General features: G+C 48.8%; 1 protein-coding gene across 15 annotated transcripts in view; it reads right to left on the bottom strand.

Annotated features, from left to right (window-relative positions):
* PLEKHA6 (pleckstrin homology domain containing A6) overlaps window positions 1-20,472 on the bottom strand; it is a 140,459-nt gene that overhangs the window by 50,399 nt on the left and 69,588 nt on the right. The window contains exon 1 of one of the 15 annotated variants that reach the window (XM_055334201.1): window positions 4,761-4,934. The exons of 13 other annotated variants lie outside the window; for them this stretch is intronic. The gene's annotated coding sequence lies outside the window, so the exon portion shown is untranslated. Of the gene's footprint in view, window positions 1-4,587; window positions 4,710-4,760; window positions 4,935-20,472 lie in introns of those variants that run through there. One more of the 15 variants, XM_055334199.1, reaches the window with a different exon arrangement.

Raw genomic sequence — 20,472 nt, 5'->3', positions numbered from 1 at the left:
TTCCACACCCTCAAAAGCTACAAATGCCTTCTCGGCTACCAATGCAGCAATTTGCAAGGGTCAAGTTGTTTGGCACCTCAGCTTCCTTGTTTTAACAATGAAACAATGGTCCTAAGTATGCCTCACGTAGTGAACAACACAGGTGAACAAAGGGGAATGGAACAAAGGGAAAAAATTAAGCTCACGTAGTCTGGTCCTCACACTGGGAGGAAGGCAAGACCCATTTTCGAGTCAGGGTAACTGAGGTGCATTGCCCCAACTATAGCGACAGGAGAGAGAAGACAAAGTTCCTGCTATTTGTCCCACCTGAGTTCCTGGTGGCTAAGAAGGAAGAGGGAGAGAACTTCATGCTTCAGAAGGTAGACGGCCAGCTCCACCTGGCTGGCTGCAAAAACACAGGGATGAAAACCACAGACTCTCTCACCCATAACCCTGTGGGGACTGTGTGTGACGTGGAGCGGGGGCACCATACACGTTAGTCTGACAGCACCTGCCTAGGCACAGAGCTCTGGAAGGGCAGCCACATACACACTGTGCACCGCCTGGGCCTTCCCTGTGGCCCCACCCCGGCCAGCGCCTCGTGCACCACTAAGAGCAGGAGGGCCGTGTGGGGAAGCACCAGCAGAGGCAGGCCCAGGGTCCTGCCACAGTGGTGGGGGTGCGGGGGGGGGGGCGCACAGGTGCCGTCCTGCTTTGGGATATTGAATTGCGAGCGAGAGGCAGGAGGGCTCAGCTTCAAATCTCTCTTGCTGGGGGATGTGAGGTTCCATCTGCTCTGCGGCCCGCCCAACTGGCCAGCCGACTCTGATAAGAGTCTATGAAGCAGGGGCTTTGTCTGGGGAAGAGGAGAGCGATAAATCAATGGGAACAGAAGAGCAGGAGCCGGGACAACCGCTTCTGGGGGAAGGAGCGCCCCACCTCAGGAAGTCACATGAGCAAGGGGGCAAAGGCAGGTGGGATGAGAGCAAAACTCTAGTGTTAGTATTGCCCCTCACCTGCTCTGGGGTGTGGGGGGAACCGTGTCTGTCCCTGCCCTCCAGGGAGGCCTCAGCTGCTCATCTCGCCTAGAAGACTGGGAGTAATGGGCATGTGAGACACAGAGGGATTATGGGAAATTCTCAACACCTCCTTCAACCAGGAGCGAGGAGTCTGGAACTTGCCATGTACTTGGGGAGTTTGCCAAGGCTCTGAGGGCAGAGGAATGGCCTCAGATTGCTGGCCGCTGTAGGGAGGAGCCAAAGGGAGTTGGGAACACAGGCCACCCGTGGAACCAGCCAGAAAACGGCTGTCCCTGGGGAAAGCCATCGCTGTCTTCCCCATCCCACCCTCCCCCAACTCTGTGGATCGACGACAACTGTAGCCAACTGCCCTGCCATCCCAGGGAAGGAAAGTGAGGAGACAAAGAATGGACGGAGTGTGCAATAGCCTTAAGGAAAAGGCTGAGAGCAGTGGTGTCAGAGTTCAGAGTCTCTGTGGCTGGCCAGTACTGATCACTTTACCTTTCTGGGTCTTAGTTTCGCCATCTGGAACATGGAGTGATACTAGAGTGGTTCGGTTAAACAGGATCACAGACATAAGGCACAGAGGAAAATGCTCAGCACATAATAATCGCTCAGCAAATAGCTGATGTTATGATTATTAATAAAATAAAGGAAATCACGTAAGAGCGTTATTCCAAAGCCATGCCGTCTAACTCAGGAGCCGTGAGTCCTAGGTGGCTATCTACATTTTAGGTCATGAAAATGAAATAAAATTAAAATTTCAGTTCCTCAGTCATGCTAGCCCCATCTCACTGTGTGGCCGGACAGTCCAGTCGCTGGGACAACCACATTGGGCAGGACAGTGACAGTGCACTCTGCCACCGTGTGACAGTCCACTGGACAGTGTGGGGCTATTTTTTGACTGCCTGAAACATTTACTTCCAAACCAGTTTGTCCATCTACCCACTGATACGTGCTCAGGGTCCTCAGGGGATACAGACACCCTTCTAGTCCTCAGCTAAACCAAAGATAAAGGGACATCAGTGGCCGCCAACAACAAAGTCAAACATTTTAAATCAAATGATACATTTCAAAGTCCCACCAAAATTAATTTGGATAACCCATCAATTTTATTTTTTTTAATTTTTTTTTTATTTATTTATGATAGTCACAGAGACAGAGAGAGAGAGAGAGAGAGAGAGAGAGGCAGAGACACAGGCAGAGGGAGAAGCAGGCTCCATGCGCCGGGAGCCCGACGTGGGATTCGATCCCGGGTCTCCAGGATCACGCCCTGGGCCAAAGGCAGGCGCCAAAACGCTGCGCCACCCAGGGATCCCAACCCATCAATTTTAAACCATAAGCATCAAGACTCCACTTCAAGGTTTGACAATGTTCTTACTGACAGCCCTGTTGGGGGCAGGCTTGTGGAGCCTCGGGAGAAGGTCACACAGCAGCACCAGCTGATGGGGAGAAGAGAGGTGGCAAACTGTTCCTCCCCTGCCTTCCTTTTCCTTCGTGGATTGGCAGAGGCCAGAGGGAAGATGAGGAAAGAGGTTGTCTGCAGGGTCTGCAGGGTCCTCTAGTCTAGAGCAAGGAAGAGCAGTCACGTGGAGAAAAGCTGGAGGGGCTGCCACCAAGGACTGCGGGTGGGCGTGGGAGTCTGCCTTCCCCTCTGCCTGCACCTCCTCGCCCCCACCCCAGCACCCAGACCTGGAGCCTGTGGCGATCGCAGGGCAACAATCTGTTCCTAAGCAAACAGCACACGAAGCAGGTGCCAGAGTGCCTTCATCAATCACCCAGGCTGAGAGAAGGGAGGAAGATCGCAGAGGCACTCCTAGGCCGAGACCCCAGCCCAGGGCCCAGGTAAGGCCTGCAGAGGAAAGGGAAGAGGGACACAGGAAGGAAGGATTCAGGTCAGGGACACTGCTGTCCCCACCCTTGTTCCCCTGCCAGGCAATAGCCCTGAAGGAAGACTAGGCAGGAAGCTGCAACAAGGGAAAACAGGATGGTTTGGAGAGGGGAGTGGAGAGAAGGGGAGCGAGAAGGATGCTGCGCTGGTCCTGGCCAGGACAGGAGCCGTCTTGGTAAGTGACACCTGAGTAACAGGTGAGTCTGCCTACACCTGTTGGAGCATGTGAGCAACCATGCTGCTGTTGCAACTTCTGGCTGGGCCTGGGGATAGCACAGCCTACATAATTCACCTGGCCTGGAACAAAATAAGAATGCACAGCCCCTTGTTCAAAAATTATGAATGTCAGGATGGCAACAGCAGAGCATTAAACCAAGCTCTTCTGAGCTTGTGGGGTGCCTGTGCAGGTTGCATGCCCAGGAAGCCCTCCTTGCCTGGGAATGCCAGTTCCTCCGTGTGTCTCCCCTTGGGAACAAGAGCATGGAGGGTGGCCCAGACCCATGTATGGCTTACTCTTTCAGTACAGGACAGAACACAAGTGGCCCCACTCCTCCCATTTCTACTTCCCCCCTTTCTTGGCTCACATGCCCAGAAACTTGGCTGCTTTTGCTCTCGCCCTTCTGGGTCCCAGGCCTGGCCCCTCCCCCTTATTGTGCCTGGTTTCTGTTTGCCTGTAGGCAGCCCAGCCGGAGGCAGAGGCAGTGACCAGCAGAAAGCCAAGCCGCCAGGGGGTTGGGTTAGCCTTATCTCTCAAATCTGCCTTCAAGACGGGCACAGGGAGTGCTCTGTTCCTGCCCAGCAAACCCCTCCAGGGCCACCTAACATCATCATTATGTCCGCAAAGCTTTTTCATCCCAAGAAAGAGGCCGGGGACAGAAAGCGCTCCTGGCTAAGTGGGGGTAAGGTCAACATTTCTGCACTGGAGACAGATCAGGCTTTCATTTTTTTGTCATACGTGCATGTGTGAGTATATATACACGTGTGCGCGCGCACACACACACACACACACACACACACCCCACCCTCAGCTGAAAAAAGTCCATCCACCCCTCCAGCGAAACCCAGGAGCTCTGGTCCACACTCCCTGTACCCTTGTCAGGAGGAGGTGCCTGGGTCAAAGAACACACGTTTTGGAAACTGAGAGAAGGATCGACCTGAATAGGAAGTTGAGAGAAAGGCAACAAGAGACACCTGAGCCCGAAAGACTGGCTCCCAAATGACAAACTCTGTCTTCTTAATGACTTAAGAGCCACCCACCCCGCCCCACCCCCATTGCCAACTCTCTGCGCCACCTCCCATCCCTGCCTTCCACCTCTCCACACCTGATTCTGAGCCACGACTATCCCAGCCTCTGTGGCCGGGCCCCCTCCGCCTCCCCTCCCGCCGGTGCCCAGAAATCAGCCTGCCAGAAGCCCACGGCGCTTCTGCCCAGGGCTCCTGGGCCCCTCTCCGGAGACAATGGCTCAGAGAGGGAGGAGAGCAGCCGCTCCAGCTTGCTCCAGCTTCGCGCGCAGGGTGGCCACAGGAAACCATTGTCTCGGCACCAGGACAGACAACGGTTTGTATCTCCAGCTTCTGTGCCAAGTGGCTCACCCTCCTGGACTACAACGGCCCTCAGCGCTTCCTTCTAACAGCGCGATGCGCAACCTGGCCCCTAGCTGAGAGTCTGTGTCCAGGTGGAGCCAAAGCCTGCTTTACCTGGCCGAGTGGGTGCACCTCGTGCGCCCTTACGGGTTCCAGAGCCTCCCAGACAGTCAGCGGACAGACAACCGGCGCTCACTGGCTCTTCGCCTTAGCCGTCCCCTCTGCTTGCTCCTGCCCTGACTCCTGTCACACTCAGGAATAGGGAAAAGGTTCCCTTTAATACTTACCAGGTCCCCGGTGGGTAGCAATCATTAACAGCCACACAGGCTGACTGGCCTTAACCCCTTCAGTGCTGGCTTGGCTCAAGCTGGCTGATGGACAGCGCTGTCCCCTCTTCCCAGCCCCAGGCAAGTGGCGACTCCCACCTTGAGGCATCCACCTGAGTAAGCCGCCGCCGGCCTCCCAGGCCTCCCACGTGGACAGCCAGAGCCCTAGTCCCACCCAGGCTTGCCCCGCCTGATTGGAGCACACTGGCAACCTGAGGCGCTGGGCTCTGGCATGGTGCCCAACTGGATGAGCCCACATTATGAAATATTTGCCTGGCAGGCCAATCGAGGAGCCAGGATTGGGGGAAGGGACGATATTTTTATTTATTCCTGGAGGGAGGAGAACAGACAAAGGTAGTCCAAGGCATCCCTCGCCCTGGGACGGGAAGCGGTGGGAAGGTGGTTTCAGGTGCATGCACGCACCTCCAGCTTCTCTGCCGGGTACAGCGAACAATCCTTGAAGGCTTCTAGGCATTTCAGCTCCTGGCTGTCCAGCCACAGGGTTTCTTTGCCTTCGTAATTCCCGGCCTCACTCAGGAGTTTGGAGAGTGGAACCAGGAGTTGAATAGAAACCAAGAAATGAAACACCTTGACAGGCACAGGGTTGTTTGTATCTGCATAAACAATGCCAGCCACAGGTGGTCGTCTTTATATGTCTGAGTTGCAGACGCTGTGTTCTGTTGTGTGTTTTGTTTTTGTTTTTTTTTTTGCATCTTTAGAGGATGCAGATGAAAGGTGGGCAGGAATAAGTCGAGATAAATCTCCTCTTTATTCCTTTAAAAATAGGCTTCTGATTTGGGGAAATCTAAATCCAGCATAAAAGTATCTACATGTAGGACACATGCAAATCTATGCAGATATGCGCAAATGAGCAGCTCCAGGCTCTTCAGAATAAGTCCTTGCCAGGGTTTTTTCTAGTTTGAGCAAGAAACCAGGTAATCTCAAAACGTTATGATGCTTATCAGAGCATCTTACTAGAGCATAAAGGTATCAGTAGAGAGGACATCAAGAACCCAACAAACAAATTTATTGAACATTGACTACATGTCAGTCCTTTGAATACGGCCTATTAGGGTTTTAAAAACATGATCGTAAATATATAGGATACAGGAGAATGCAAGTGCCCGCCCCCTGCACGCCCACCATTAATATCCCCTTCGCCTTTTAGGTCCCAGTGGGTAAGCTGGCTGCTCCACCCCTTGCCAGCCTAGGTCTAGTAGCTGGCACCTCCTCCTTATCGCCCCTGGTTCCTGTTTGTCTATCAGTAGCCCAGCCACTGTGGCTCTGGACCCTGGCTTACACCAGCCCTACGGCCTTATCTTATCTCCCAGGCTGCCTTCCCCAGCAGCCTGATGGCGAGTTGGCCCTAGTCTCTTAAAGGGGCTGCGCTGCATTCCCACTTCCTCTGACCTTAAGAATACCCCCAGCAATCTAGGAGAGCACTGCGGAAGGTCAGATTCACTACACTGCCCCCTCCTCGCACACCCTTTTAAGGCCAGGTCTGGCTGTAACGGAATGACTAATTGACCTAAAATAGGGAAGGATGCTGATGTTGTTACATGCTTCTTAAGTGCTTATCATATGTAAATGGCTAGCACCTCAGTGTTTCCAGGCTCCTGTTCTGTTACACTGAGTTTTTACAAGTGGGGAGGGGCTCCATATACGAAGTCAATTTATTATTATTATTACTTTTTAAAGATTTATTTATTTATTTATTTATTTATTTATTTATTTATTTATTTATTCATTCAGAGAGAGCGAGAGAGAGGCAGAGACACAGGCAGAGGGAGAAGCAGGCTCCATGCAGGGAGCCGGACGCGGGACGCGGGACTCGATCCCGGGTCTCCAGGATCACACCCCGGGCTGCAGGCGGTGCTAAACCTGGGGCTGCCCTACGAAGTCAATTTAGAAAGATCAGTTGTACCTCTATACAGTAGCCGCAAACAATGAAGATCGAAATTTTAAAAACATTAGTTACAATAGCATTAAAAATATGAACTATTAATACATTCGACAAAAGATGTGCAAGATCTATATACAAAAAGTTATAAAAACAGTGCTGAGAGAAATTAAATAAAATATAAGTAACAGGAGATATATAATGTTTGCATGGATCAGAAGACTCCATATTGCTAGGATATTGATTCTCCCTATATTTTTGTATTTTTCTATTGTGTTGAATCTACATAATCTTATAAGTTCTTTGTAAACATTGACAAGCTGATTCTGAAATTCATATAGAAATGCAAGGGACCTATAATAACTATAAAACTTTCAAAAAGAAATACAAAGTTAGGGGCGCCTGGCTAGCTCAGTTGCTAAGTATGCGACTCTTGATCTTAGGGTTGTGAGTTTGAGCCCTATGTTGGCTGTAGAGATTATTTAAAAGTAAAATATTTTTTTAAAAGTACAAAGTTAGAAGTCTTAGACTCTCTGGCTTCAAGACTTATTATAGGAGCATCTGGGTGGCTCAGCGGTTGAGTGCCTGCCTTCAACGCAGGGTGTGATCCTGGAGATCCAGGATCGAGTCCCACATCGGGCTCCCTGCATGGAGCCTGCTTCTCCCTCTGCCTGTGTCTCTGCCTCTCTCTCTCATGAATGAATAAATAAAATATTAAAAAAGATTTTTATCTAGACTATATAAAGAACTTTTACAACTAAATATTAGGATGGCGAACAACACAATAAAAAAAAAATACGGGCAAGAGATTTAAACACACATCCCACCATGTGGTCCATGAAAAGTCCACGAAAAGACACTCAACATCATTAGTCATTAGGGAAATGCAAATTGAATCCACAATGAAATAACACTACACACACCCACTAGAATAGCTAAAGTTAAGACAAATCATACCAAGTGTTTGATAAGAATTTAGGTAAACTGAAACACATTCACTGCTGATGAGAATGTTAATGGTACATGCACTTTGGAAAAGTCTGGCAGTTTCTTAAAAAAATTAAACGTATAGTTATCACACAATCCATTGATTCCTAGGTATTTACTCGAAAGAAATGAAAGTGTATGTCCACACAAAGATTGTTCACAAATGTTCATGGCAGCTTGTTTGTAAGAGCCCTAAACTGCAAAAAGCCCTGAATATCCATGAACAGGGGAATACAACATATGTGTTACATCCATACGACGGGATAGGACTTGGCCTTAGAAAGAAATGAATTACTGATATACACAACAGCATAGATGCATCTCAGAATAATTCTGTTGAGTGAAAGAAGCCAGACCCCTCAAATAAAACAATGTATACTGTATGATTCCATTATATGAAGTTTAAAAATGGGAATGAATCTAAAGTGACAGCAGATCAGAGGTTTGCGGAGGTGGGGTAGATGGAAGGATTTCAAAGAGGCAGGAAGAAATCAGCGAGTGATGCACACAAGCGTATTATCTTTATTGTGCTTGTCGTTTCATGAGACACATCAAATTTCATCTTTTAAATGTATGATGCAGCTTATTTTAAGCTAATTATACCTCAACAAGCGGAGAAACTTTCATTTGAAATATTAGAACAAAACAAAACAACCCATCACTACTCCTGGGTCCTACGCACTCTGTTTTACGTTGTGATGGAATGTGGGCAAGTGTGTGTGGGGGTAGGCGGGGGTTCCAGCTTTGCTAGTGATCTGCTTTAGTCTCACAGAAATGCTGGTTCAAGATTAGGAGGGGCGTGAACCCTCAATCAGCCTGCACACCTCTCACGGAGTTAGGTCAAATAACGTGGAAAAGATAAAAAGAATGAAAAGAAAGAAAAGAAAGAAAGAAAGGGCAGATTTGAATACGGTCTCTATAAAAATAAGGATTATTTATTTTATGACAGAGGGAAAATATTAAGTATAACCCTTTACGATTCTCATTGTTATCTCATTTAGTTCTTTTATGGTTTCATGAGGTAGACAGAAAAATACTACCACCTGCCATTTTAACAAAAACCCTAAAGTTCAAGGAGGTAAAGAGTCCTGGCTAAGTTAACCCGCCTGTCATATGGCAGGGAAGGCTAGACGCTGGTGGGGTCTTTTAACCCTGGTCCGCAGCTCTTTCCTGTTGCCACAAGACCTGTCCGCAGTGGGGCTGACACCACGCCTGAGTCCCTCCACCCTGGCTCAGCTCCCAGAGGGTGGAACATGGACCAATGTCCCAGTACTCACCCTGGCCCAGGTGCATGCTCTTGGACAGTGTTGAGTTACAGACCCGTAATGGGCTCCCAGGATGGATGAAAATAGGGACAGATATAGGGTCAGAAGAGGAACCACTAAGGGGCACCATGCAGTGTTAAGAGAGAAGAGACTGTCAGAGATGAGAGGATCCAAGGATCTACTTAGATCACACATTTGATGAGAAGGGGGAGGAGGACAACCAAATACCACTCCCAAGGCAGGAAGTCTGGTGGGTGTGGAAGCAGCTGGAAGCTGTTAGAGGGCTCCAGGCCAGCGACCCGGCTGGGCTCCAGGCTTCTGTACCCCTCCTCTCCCTCCTCTTCTCTCTGTGCCCCACCCTCCCTCCCCCGCCCACTCTGGCCAGGACGTGAGAACAGTGGCTGGCTGGGAGACCCACCTCTCTCTCTTTCCCCCTTGTTCTGAGGACAGGGTGATTGATGGGAAGGGAAAACGTACTCTGAAGGGCAAGGAGGGCACAAAATGCAAGGGGCAGCCAAAAACTCAGTAATCAAGACTGATAATATTTTATTCATGGACTATGCAAGAGAAAAAGCCATGATAAATGACGTATTTTCAGTAAAAAACAGATCCGTATTACTGAATTTCCCTGTTGTCTGAGGCTCCGCTATGGCTTAGAGTGGCACTGCTATTGATCTTGTCTTTAAACTGCTGATATTTTGTTCTTTATGAAATTGTGGCACTAATTTTGATTTTTTTAAAAAAATATTGCTCTTGATAATTATTTTGGGCACCGTTAAATGTTGGACCTACAAGGATACTCCCATCCCTGTCCTTTTTTTTTTTTTTTAAAGATTCATTTTTTATTTATGACACATACAGAGAGAGAGAGAGAGAGAGAGAGAGAGAGAGAGAGGCAGAGACACAGGCAGAGGAAGAAGCAGGCCCCATGCACCGGGAGCCCGACGCGGGACAGGATCGCACCCTGGGCCAAAGGCAGGCGCTAAACCACTGAGCCACCCAGAGATCCCCTCCCATCCCTGTCCTTAGTCAGCCCTGCTCCAGGTGAGGCTAGAGGGCATGGGAGGTTGCTGGGAAGACAGGATGAGGCCCAGACAGGGCTAGGAGGGATCTTGCGCACTTCAAAAAACCTCAAGGCATGAATAACAAACAAACAAATAAAAAGCTGAGGAACTGTAGGTTAGAGTGGAGTAGAGAGACATGGTCCTAGATCGGATTCTAATGACCTTCTTAGGACAACTGGTAACATTTAAATACGGACGGTATATTAGGTACTAGTACTGCACCAATGTTAAGGTCTTTAAATTTGTTTATTCGCACTGGGGTTATGCGAGAGAATATCCTTGTTTTTAAAAAGAAGAAGAAAGAAGATGTTGCAGAAGGAAGGGCCAGAGGATAACAGCTGCCTGAGAGCTGCATGAAGCCCACGCCCCTCTCTCTCTAACCTCTCTGGCTCGGATTCCAGGCAGTCCCAGGAGGGAACAGTAGGAAACGGGGTTGGCAGAAAGTCTCGTCCGAAAGACTGGGTATTGGAGAATGGGCTGGACACTTTCCTCCCGAAACAAGGATTAATTTTGAGTTCCCGAATCCACTCCTCGCCCTCCCCAGGAAGACTTGACAACTGGCACAGAAAAGAAAAGGAAATGGTGACACCTACCCAAGCAGATTCTCTGCTTCCCTTCCCCGAGGTAGGTACTGTGGTCCCGCCTGCAGAGGAGGACCTGAGAGGTCAGGTAAAGTGGCCTGGAGCTATGGGTTGAGGAAGCAGGAGAGCAGGGATTACAGCTCAGGACGCCATCCAAAGCTGGCTCCCTTCCCACTTCATGTCAATTGTGCAACTTGAAATTCCCTTCTCATGCATCATCCTACAAACTAATCCTTCAGTTTATTTTTACTGAGTTGAATCTGCATTGGTCCTGAGATTTTTGGCTCTGGAGTCAGACTGCCCCAGTTCCAATCCCGGCTCTACCAGTTACTAAGAGGCTCTGGGCTCAATCTCTCAACCTCCAAGGAGGGGCTCAACCTCTCTGTGCTTTCATTCCCCCATCCGTGAAAAAGGGGATGACATACGCATCTACCTCATAGGCTCATCATAGGATTACACGAGATTATACAAGTAGAGAGTTAAGAGAGGCACTGGCACCTAGTAAAATGTTCAGTAAATGTTCGGTAATCAGGGATCCCTGGGTGGCGCAGCGGTTTGGCGCCTGCCTTTGGCCCAGGGCGCGATCCTGGAGACCCAGGATCGAATCCCACGTCGGGCTCCCGGTGCCTGGAGCCTGCTTCTCCCTCTGCCTGTGTCTCTGCCTCTCTCTCTCTCTCTCTCTCTCTGTGACTATCATAAATAAATAAAAAAAATTTAAAAAAATGTTCGGTAATCATTCTTATCTGTGCCTCTGTCTTGGACTGTTCATTCATGGGAAGCAATGGCCTAATTTTGACTGTAAAGCCCCTTAGCACTTGGATACATAAGAATGGAAGCCAAATAATTGCTCTTAGAGAAATGATTCATCAGGATGGCATTTAGCAATTCCCAAATCTAGTTTGTAATGCCTGTAAGTCACTAGGCACCTCAAACCAAGCGATCATCTGCAGGGGTCCCCTGTCCTCCTATCCTTAAAGTCAACACCTGAGAATCTCAAATGGGAGGGGAAAAATCAACACCTGAGAATCTCAAATGGGAGGGAGATCTGCTCCTGGCATACTCTGAACTGGGAGATGGATATTTCTTTTTTCCCTGTGTCATATCATACTTGGAAGTTGAAAAGCAAGTCAATTCCAGGGATAATGTCACTGGGCAGGAGTTAATTGAGAGGACCCAAGTTCTAGAGCTTGCACTGCACCCACTCAGTCGTACAATGTGGGCAAGTACTTGCCCCTTGGGGCCCACTGGACAGGAGGCAGGGAATTGCCTCGCCCTGAAAGTGAATGAGAGGGACAACAGAGGCCACAGAGACATGAGGATTTCAGGTTCTTTGACAGAGCATATCTCTTGGACTACTTTCCCATCAGGAGCCCTATCCCCATCACAGAGGTTTGGGTTCAGCTAGGGAAGCCCCACAGCACTGGAAGGAACATAGACCAAGAGATCATTCATTGAAGGTGCAAAAAAGAGGCAGGCCAACAGCAGGGTGGTCAAAGCTCAAGCAGTAGCTAGGTTTGGTCAAGGATGGTCCTTCTGTCACAAATGCAGAGCTGGAACAGGGCAATTTCCTAACTATAAACAGATACTCGAGAAGCCCCAGAGCACAGACAGGCTTGCGTGGAAATGAGGGTGAGGCACGGGAGACACCAGGAGGAGTACGTCTAGGGGCGTGCGGGGCTGCACGAAGTGGCAGCAAGGGAATGAGAGCAGGTGAGTGTTTCAATGCATGGGGATGCTGGGGTACAGCCAGCTCTTGTGGGGCCTAAAGCTTATACAATTTGAGGGGGGTCTTCATTTTTTCTAAAGATTTATTCATGTATTTATTTATTTGAGAGAGAGAACACAGAGGGAGAGGGAGAACAGACTCTTTGCTGAGCAGGGGCTTGATCCCAGGACCCCAGAATCATGACCTGAGCCAAAGGCAGACACTTAACTGACCTAGCCACCCAGGTACCCCTGAGGGGTCCTCATTAAGAAAAAGACTACAAATACAAATTATCTTGGCAGGGGCCTGGGACTGAACTGCACAGCTCACAGTAAACTCACCCCCACACCTGTCCCCATCTCTGAGCACTGCACACACTCACTCACCTGTGCTTGCCTGAGCCTTACTGCCTTTGCCTCAGCGCTATTTCACTTTCCCTTCACACCATGCTTTGCCTGACCTGAGTTTTTTCACGGCAGAGAGCGTGAACTAGTGCCCCCACACCTTGGAGTTAAATTCCTCCCCACCTCTGTGCAATAGGTATCTGGGTTTTGCACCATGCCCCAACCCCCCTCCAATGCGTCACACCATCAGCACCAAGGACCAAGTCCCTCCCTGCCCCACCAGCCCCACCTTCCCCAAAGGGCTTTGCAGGGGCCCTCCAAGCTGCCAGAAGGGGTGAAACCACAGCTCTCCCCACCGCCTGGCCCCTTGCATTCCAGCCCTGCGCCCAGAGTTTGACCTTCTCTGTGGCTGGCTGCAGATGTGTTCTGTGTTACAGAAATAGCCCAGCTCCTGGGCCCCTGCAGGCCCTCCCTCTGCTGCACGAGGAGACACCCCCACCTCCCAGGCTCCAGGGGAGTCAGGCAAGATCAGAGGGAAGTACTCAGTTTTCCCCCTCCCCTCCCACATGCCCCTCACAGAGCACAGCCAAGTGGGGCCTGCCTCCCCCCTGTGCCTTCCAACCCCAGGACTTCTGCTCCAGGTCTGTCATTACAGCAGATGGAAGGGAGAGGTTTAGCAGAGGAAGCCATGAAGGAAAAGGGGTGTAGCGACATGAAAAGAGTATATAATTTGACCCCCGTACAATCTGTCACTTCTCTGAGGTTCATTTGGATAAAAGGCAGCAGCCAGCCAGAAATGGTTCCAAATCCCCTATACCCTGGCCCAAATTCCCGTTGTCTCATGCAAGAGGATGATTTCATAGGCACTGATTCAATCCTAACCTAAACAAGATGGTGGGCATTGGTCTTCCTCATGAGCCCAACATGGAATGAAGGACAATGGATTCAATTACATCATGAATAACTGAATTTAGACACAGTCATGGGCTTTCCAGCTGTGAGGCTTTTAGATGTTGACATCCTAGTGTCTGATGGAAAAATAAAATCTTTTATAAAGGACTTTACTAAAAGGATAGAATTCTACCTATGGGTAAGGTGGGGGCCTGAATGGCCTTCGAGGTTCAGGTTCTATGCCTTTTCCACTTACGGGGAATGGTAGTGACACCACAGCTATGCCCTGGGTTCCTTCAGTCGTGGTGCTAGCTACCGACTAGGTACCTACCAGTCTCCATGATCAGGCAGGAAAAGAGCTGAACAAGGGAGGTCAGGGGTGTGTAAAGTCTTCAAGCGAAACTCTTCGAGGCTTGGAGACCCAAGAAGGGTTAACGTGTACCAGAAAGTACACATCCTTTCTAGAAATTGCCCCCACCCCAATACCCACATGGTTACAGTGCTAACAGCGGTGTGCCTAAACTTAACACTACTCTTCATTACACAGGTAGCTACCTGGTCTCAACGCATTCCTCCCCAGGAATGGGAACTGGGACTGAGAGAGAAAAGAGATCAGTCCTTCTCCAGGGGACCTGTACACCAGGGGGGTGCTGGAGGCCATCTTTTGCACCCTGTAGACGGACCATGAAACTGAGCAGCCTCTCTGCAGTGAGAGGAGAGACTGAAGTCTGCATGGGGAGGGGAGCAAAACAACATTGTACTTGTGGCACTCATCTTCTTGGTTCTAGTTTGTTCATGTGACTCAGCCATTTCTCTGACCCTTACAATAAAATCCTCTTTGGGGGGTTAAGCTTCTTTGAGTAGCTTCAGTAGCATGTACTCTGAAGTCCTAATTAATAGCAGAAAGAGGGACAAGATGACTTCTGGAGGACCCAACGTCTCATTAAGTCTGTGCATTTGGTTGGTGTGAGGAGGAAAGGAAGGTGAGCAAAGAAGAAGGAAGAAGGAAAGAGATTGGGAACCTTGCCCAAGGGTAGCAGAAAACCAGGCCAGCCTGGAGATCAGGTCATCAGAGAGGGCAAGGATGAGAGTAAGGGTCAGAGAAAACAGGAAGGCTTACTACTCCTCAGCTTAGAAAAGCTCCTAAGATATTTAGGAGGGAGCCAGTAACCACAGTGGGGAGTTAAGATCCCTAAGGAAGATGGCAGGTGACCACTGCTGACAAAGGGAGTCAGGGAGCTCTGGGCCAACAAGCTGACTCAGCTTTGAGACATGTTCTCAGAGGACAGCCATTATTCGGGGGAGAAAAAAAAAATTTTGTCTTCTTTTTCCTACACTTCCCAAAGCACATGTGGGTCCTTTGCTGCCTAAGAGCCTCACAGTGCTCTCAGGCCAAGGGGTCTGATCTGCCCCTCAGGTCTTCTTCAGATAAACTACTTCCCGGCACCAATTCCATGAGCTAAAGGTCCCTTTAAGAATAATTATTTCCCATCTGTTCTCTAGTTGGCTGGAGCAGATGTTCTTTGGTTCTATGGCAACGAACCTACCACCCTTCCTAATGGGTATCTTCCTTGTGAAGGGCACAGCACAGCACAGCCACTCCCTTACCAGAGCAGAGTCCACTGGCAGCAGGCTCCTCACCGCACAGGAGTACCATGGACACCCGTGGACTTAGATTTCAGGAGTTCAGATCTTATCCGACCTAGGGATGGCCCAGGAAAGGCAGCTGTCCTCTGACAGCCCACAGAAGGCAGAAGGAGGGAGGTTATTTATGCCATTGGCTTCACAATAGACCAATGCCTATGTTTCCAATGAAGGGTTAAAAGCACACGGTGTATCTTCGGCAGATTAAATTACCATTTCCTTTGACCTTTTTTTCACATCACTAATGAAGATCACTGAGACCCTCTAATTGAATTCTTATTTCATGCTGCACATCACTCTCACCCTTATCTGGCTTTTGTGATCCTTCCAGACAGTCCTTCTCATAAGAGCAGTCTCTACTCAAGGCAAGACTTCCACAGCCAGGCAATGGGTGGGGAAGCGGGAAGCACTGTGCATTCCACTGGTTCTGCACGGGGGTTGTTTCCACTGTAGATGATGCTTCTCTCACTAAACCCAATTTGACCTCATTTGTTCTTGGCTCTCTCAGCCCCCATGAAGCCAGCTGGATTCTTCTTGTAAGCCACAAAGTTGACTGAACTTTAGTTTCCTCTCTTTTGAGCTTTTAGCCTACTGGGATCCCACAAGTCAATGTTTAAATAATAACAAGCCAATAAATGATCCTGATCAGATGTGCAGAAAGCACCTCCCTCACTGGGGATGATGCCAAAGTCAGAGCTCCCCACCCCTAGCCTCAACTCTCTTTCACTCACTGCTAGAGAGGTAAAGTGTGTCATACCTTGGAGGAAGAAGCCTGGGTCTGGAAGCAGAGAGCTCTGGACCGGAATCACCCAAACTGGCTGAAGTTATTGATCCTCTCTGAGCCCCAGCTTCCTCCTCTGTAAAATGGGAACGCTAGTTCTACCCAAAAGGATTCTACGAGGCAGGACAGAACCACAATGCCTCGACAGCACCCTCAAATCCACAAACCATCTGAAAACTGAATGTTTTTCCTAACCCAGTGGATGGCAGACCCCAACCTGACTTGAACCTAATTAGCAACAATGTGACCTGCACAGCATGAGGCTCTTTATAGCCTTTATTTATCCTAGTTATGTGACTCTTTAGATAAGCCTTGCTGCAGAAACATTAACATGTTTGATCTTGACGCTGCTCCAGACCTGGCTGGAGGCTTGACGTAGTACACAGTATGTGCATCACGTTACCATTCTGATCCACAGGCCTCAAGGTTTCAGACGACCAGTTGTAGAGCTGTCTATACTGCTCCTCCAGCCCCTGAAGACACAGGTTTCAGGAGAGCCACCAGAGTAATTTAGGCTACAGATGTTGACAGTCATTCAAAGCACTTGCTCATCGCAATCTGGATCTTTCCTGGGTCCCTGGATTCCCGCAGCCTCGAGCCAGGTCCTTGGCAAGTTGGCATGGCACAAAAGAGAGGATCCAAAGACCAGCCCAACAGCCCCATAAGAATGCGGGGTCTTTCCACCTGAACAGAACTGGCAGAGGCCATGTGTTGTTGTCTGGCTGGACTTCAGGTATAGACATGCCCGAATATTCCAAGCATGCCTCCTGACTGCCCACCTCATTGGTCTTCCAGGTCTCTCTCTACCATATCACCACCCCACAGCTTCATCTGTGCTACCCACTCCTTGGAGGCCTTCCCAGGGGAACAAGCATCCAAGCCACTGGGAACACTCAGGGGTGGAGAGCTGGGCTGAAGGAAGAAGAAGACACTGAGTGTGAGAAAGATGATGGAGAGGGGCCACTCTGGGTGAGAAGCAACACAGCCAGCACACAGAGGAACAGGTTTGGCATGTTTCTCCTGATGCCCGTTTCATGGCCTCAGGAGGCTTTTAAATGGGAAACTAACCCTGGCCTATAACTGTGAGCACTATTGGGCAACTGCTGCTCTCAGATCTCTTGGCTCTAGCTGTACATTTTAGGGGCTTACTGGTGATTGTTAAGGACTTCGCCATTCCGAGGCACGTCATCCCAGGTAGGCTGCTCAGTTCTGACCCTGGATCTTCTGTCTTAAGGACACCTGTCTCATCCCACCACCTCAAGCCAACAGACACTTTTCCAACAAGTTACTGGGCACAGACCTGCAGACTTCACTTCTTGGGGCAGTAAGTTTACCTGAAGTTCTGGGAAAGGCCCTATCATCAATCAAATGGAGAGCTGAGGTGTGCAGAGTTAAGCAGGATGACGATAATCCAATTCACTGCCCTCATTTTACACACCTGGGCTTGGTCCCCCAGGTCAGAACCTAAGCCTCCTGTTTTTTTTTGTTTTTTTTTTTTTTTCACCCGTTTGTTTTACTTCTCCTCTGCCCCACGCAAGCCTGAGGTGAGGGTGTTACTCACTCCCTCAGATTTAACAACCCGAGTCAAACCCCAGCTGCTTTCCTAGGCCAGGAGAGCTCCTGATTCAGGACACGAAAATGGGGAAAGTCAGAAAATTCTCTCCTACAAAGAGACTCCTTGGCGTCTACTTTCAGAAAAAGGGTCCTAGAATAAATCTCATAGAGAGCATCTAGTTTAATGTCTAGGGCGATTTCAAACCGATTTTCCCTTTCATGCTCTCTCCCCTACAGGTCTGCACACATGTACACACCCAACCACGTGCCTTAGTCTGGCAGCTGGGCTGCCTGGAGATCCCCACATATTTCTTGCGATTCCAGGCCTGAGTCCTCAGAAGGTTGAACACCTCAGACATTCTAATGCCTCCAGGAGCCTGCAGGTTTAAGGAGAGTTACCGTTTATATTCTTGAGAGTTCAGGAAGATCCACCCTTTGAAAAATCGATCGCAAGATTTTTAAACGCCCTTAACTCTTGACCATCTAAGTGACCAACACTGGACACCAAATACAAAATATACCTCACGCTGCTCCCATAATCTGATCCACAAATTCCCTCTCTCTTCCAAGGATAGAAGATGACTTCCATCCCTTCCAAGAGATAACTACAGGAATAGGAACCGGCAAAGCCTGATCTTGGAGCCCCTCACAGAAGGGAGAGTCTCTGGCTCTCTGATAAAGAGGAAGTGAGAGCACATTCCTTTTCCAGTGAGTGGCCTTGTCTGGGAGGTAAGAACCTCCCACAACTTTTAAAAATGAGAAACCCGAGACTCATTATGAGTTTATCATGACCCAAGGACCCACCGGGAAAGAACAGTGGGGACAAGACCCAAATCCAGGTTTTCAGGAATCTGCCCCAAAGAGCTGTTATCAGAGAGATTCTCATCTGTTTGGAGAAGGTCCTGCCTGGAGGCAAGATTTTTGGATTTCGTATACCAGTTACATTTCAGAAAATGAAATTTAAGGAACCACTATAAGGCTGCCAGCTTTTTATTTTGCCAAATAAGGACATTTTAAAAGCCCAACTGCCATCTACTCTCACCACCAGCTCATGAAAAGAATAAAAAAGCCATAATCCCAGAATAAAAATTGGAGCATATCTCCAGCCCTTGAAAGAAAACCTTTGAACTGAATATAGTTTGCTTTTTGGGGGAAAAAAAAATCAGTATGTTTTCCCTATTTCTCTCATTTCACCTCAGATTGGTGAAAACTCTGTCACTGACCAAAAATCGATAATCATTAGGCCAGATGACTGGAAATTAAGAGAAAAACCCTAAGCTTTAGAGATTTGGACCTTTCCAGGAGACCTGAGCTGGACAAATGTGGGAGATGGAGCCAATCAACAAACATGCTGTTTTGCTTACGTGAACGTGCTTTGTCTGCTACAAAGACCTGAGCAAGTGTTGGTTGCTGTGTTAATAAATCCAGTGTTCAGTGAGCATCTACCTCCACGTGGAGCCTCCCAAGTTTCGGTGAGCCCCTGGATGGCACAGTCCCCTTGCCTGTCAGGGATAAGACAGGGAGAAGAGGGAAGAAGACAGCCCCACCAAGTCAAAGATTATCTGAGAGATAAAGGCAGCCTCTGGTGAGTGGTCGAGGGCAGCAAATCAGCAGCATGACACAGACACAGACCCACGGACGTCATTTCAGACATACAGTTAGGAGCCCAGTGAGAACTGACTTCCTTCCAGGGAGCAGCTGCTCCACTCTGGCAGTCACAGATTATTGCTTTCTTGCTCATCGTTCCAATGGGGAGGGCATGGAGGATGAAGAGGACAGGGAAGCTGACGCAGTACTGTGGTGTAGAGGGAATACACAACAAAGGCCCTGGATCTTGATCCTCATCCTTGACCATCTGCTGACTACCCATGTGTCCTTTGGTACCTCTCAGTTGTGGTTTCCTCATCTTTGTGGAAGGAATGATATTCTCTCTGTCTTCCTTATGGGACTGCAGTTAGACTGTAAGGAGACCCTTGAGGACAGAACCAGGTTTTTTTTTTGTTTTTGTTTTTTTTGAGAGAGAGAATGCATGCAAGCGCAAGCTGGGGGAGAGGGAGAGCGAGAAGGAGGGGGGGTTTGAGAGAGAGAGAATATCAAGCAGACTTCCTGTTGAGTGCAGAGCATCACACGGGGCTCAGTCTCACAACCCATGAGATCATGATCTGAGTCAAAACCAAAGCTGGACGCTTAACCCACTGAGCCACCCGTGTGTTCCAATACCAGGTATTTCCGTGTCTGTTAGATATTGAGCCACCCATGTGCTCAATATCTAACACAATACTCAGGAAAGGAAAGCGATTGGTAAACATCTGCTGAACTGAGCCAGAATGGGACAGCGTCTGTGAAAGCGCACTCTGTGCTGGGAAGCTCTGCACAATCGAATAAAAGGGAGGGTTATTGTTATCTGTTGGCCAAAATTATGCATCACACCATCTGTCAAATAAAAAAAAGACACTGGAAATCTCTCTGGGAGTAGATGGTGATATAAATAAAAAATAATTTAAAAAAAGATTTTATCTATTTATTTGACAGAGAGAGAGAGAGAGAGAGAGAGCATAAGCAGGGGGAGCTGCAGCAGGAGAGAGAGAAACAGGCTCCCCACCAAGCAGGGAACCTGATATGGGGCTCAATCCCAGGACTCTGGGATCATGACCGGAGTCAAAGGCAGACACCCAACCGACTGAGCCACCTAGGTGCCCCCCCCCAAAATAATTTTTTTAATACCCACAGTTTCAAAAATAACTATAATATACAACCCATTAATTATATTGCCTAATAAATAGCTGTGTGATTACATCCCAGATTTAACTGCACTATACAATTTCCTTGCTGAGAATGTGTCTTTACTGCCCTTTGCCCTGCCCACATCGACTCTCACCCACTTATCTCACTGTATCCAGAAGTCAGTAGACAAACCCTGGTTCTCTCACCTATTTGAGGTTACATCTATATTGAGA

Source organism: Nyctereutes procyonoides, unplaced genomic scaffold (genome assembly GCF_905146905.1).
Source record: "Nyctereutes procyonoides isolate TBG_1078 unplaced genomic scaffold, NYPRO_anot_genome, whole genome shotgun sequence".
NCBI classification, from domain to species: Eukaryota; Metazoa; Chordata; class Mammalia; order Carnivora; family Canidae; genus Nyctereutes; species Nyctereutes procyonoides.
Note: the sequence above shows the minus strand (reverse complement) of the source record. Positions and strands in the feature narration are given on the sequence as shown.